Raw genomic sequence first — 2,060 nt, 5'->3', positions numbered from 1 at the left:
CAGGATTTTAACCTTTATACCACTTATCTTTGATAGCTACACTACACCATGTGGGCCCTTTCTACATGGATTAAAAAGCAAGCCAGCCTGTATGGCTAACAGACATTTCTGGCACTATGACTCCATACGAATGTCATATCTAAGCATGTCATCATCTTTATTCTACACAAAAATCTGTGATATAAAGAAGTGTTAAAAGATAAGTAATAATAGCAACAATGTTGTGCCCCAGCAGTGTGATTGAAGTCAAACCACTGTCTACATTGACACAGCATTGAAGTATTCCCAGGAATACACTCTCTCTTCCCTCATCTTCTCCAGGAGCTGATCTACCAAAACATGCCTGAGAAGAAGGGCCTTTGTAGACCTGCCTTGCTCTACACTTCAAGAGTCAGATTCTCCACAGATCCAACTTTATAATGAAATAGGAACTAAAATTTTACAGAAGCTTGCTGGGCAAGACAGAAGACAACACACTGGAAAGCCCTGGGTTTTGTGGTGGTATTTTTCTTATAAATTCTTCTTCAGGACAGAAGTGTTACCTTCCAGATCAGTTGCCTGAATATTTTCATTCTTGGTATGGAAGCTGATGTGGGTAGATGGCCTTCTTTGACACAGTGCCATAGGCTGTTCAAACAGCAACAATTAATTTGACTGGTTACCTGAAGCCCAGAGTAGTTTTTTTGGTGGTGTTTATTCTTTCTTTCTAGAGTCTTTGTTTCTTGCTCAGGCTCTGCTTCTCTCTAGGTTCCTGATTCAATGTCTCTCTCCCTTATTTCACAGGGGGTCAGAAGTCCCCTCCATCCAAATCTTCTGGAGGAATACAGATCATTACATCTATTTTGCTCAGTGCTTTACAGTTTTTCAGGGAGATGTATGGGAAAACTTTTTTTTCCAACAGTTCACATGAGCAAGGAGATTGATGTTTTATCCTGCCCAACAACAGTGAGTTTTGGCCTTTGCCTGGAATAAAGCCTAACTCAAAAGAGAATTCCTAACCCAGTGCTCGTCCCATCACAGAGTTGACAGAACTGGGGAGAAGGGTGGCTGGCACTGCAGTCCTCTGGCAATTTATCTCTTGGTTACACTTCTGAAGTACACAGACACTGAAGCCAGAGCCAATACCTCCTTGCAGAATGCAGGATAAATCCATTGTGAGAGATGTTGTCCCAGAAGCTGTGCAAGTTAAATTGTTATTATGGGCAAAGTATTATCATCCCCGTTTACAGGTAAGAAAGGAACACAATTTGGTCCTCTGCCTTTCCTTAATGATACTTTATCTGTATGACAAAAAACCACACATGTGCAATTCCAGACGCTCAATAATGAACAAAAATATTATGTGGCAATGAGACAATAAACAAAGATGAGTAATCTATCCAATTAAAGTTGCCAGTAGAAGTAGGCAGCTACTATAAATTATGCCAAATCATAATGATGAGTATTCACTGTGTATATCTGTACAATATACATTACAGAGAACCTTTTGGAAATTTCACTGAATGTTCTCCATCACCATGGAAGTATCTATGTAGTATTCATTTTTTGCACAGTTTCAGTTTTTGCCTTTGCTTGCACCTGAAAGCCGAAATGAGTGCTCACTCTTGCACAGGAAAAAAAAAAGAGAGAAATAGTAAAACAGGTTTTTTTCCTTTTAGAATCTGGCAGATACAATTGCAGGGGAAAAAATGTGATTTGTGCTTACATGATGCACGCTGTTACCTCATGCACAACCACTAGACCATCACACCTGTCATGAGAAATGAAGTAAATCAAGGGCCAGTAAACACTGAACTTTAAGAACAAATCAGCGGACACGGCATCTTGCAGGTGTTTTTGGAACTATGAACCACAGGAAAATTCAGGGAGATCAAAACTCCTTGGTTTTCCTCTTCAAGCCATGGTGAAAAAAAAACATGGACTATAATCAAAGCATTCAGGGCATCAGCAGAGTCAGATTTTTCAAAAGGGATTTTTTCTGCTATTTTATTTGTCAGCTTATGTTGCCTTGTCACTGCATTTACATAAAGTTGGATACGCTTATAAAAGAATTTGTGAAA

General features: G+C 39.4%; 1 long non-coding RNA gene across 1 annotated transcript; it reads left to right on the top strand.

Moving 5' to 3' along the window:
• The first annotated feature begins 318 nt into the window (after positions 1-318).
• LOC116788901 lies at positions 319-1,634 on the top strand. Its single transcript, XR_004357794.1, has 2 exons — positions 319-490; positions 784-1,634. It is a non-coding gene; the product is annotated as an uncharacterized LOC116788901 (long non-coding RNA).
• The last annotated feature ends 426 nt before the right edge of the window (positions 1,635-2,060 follow it).

Source organism: Chiroxiphia lanceolata, chromosome 6, assembly GCF_009829145.1.
Source record: "Chiroxiphia lanceolata isolate bChiLan1 chromosome 6, bChiLan1.pri, whole genome shotgun sequence".
Classification (NCBI taxonomy): domain Eukaryota; kingdom Metazoa; phylum Chordata; class Aves; order Passeriformes; family Pipridae; genus Chiroxiphia; species Chiroxiphia lanceolata.
Note: the sequence above shows the minus strand (reverse complement) of the source record. Positions and strands in the feature narration are given on the sequence as shown.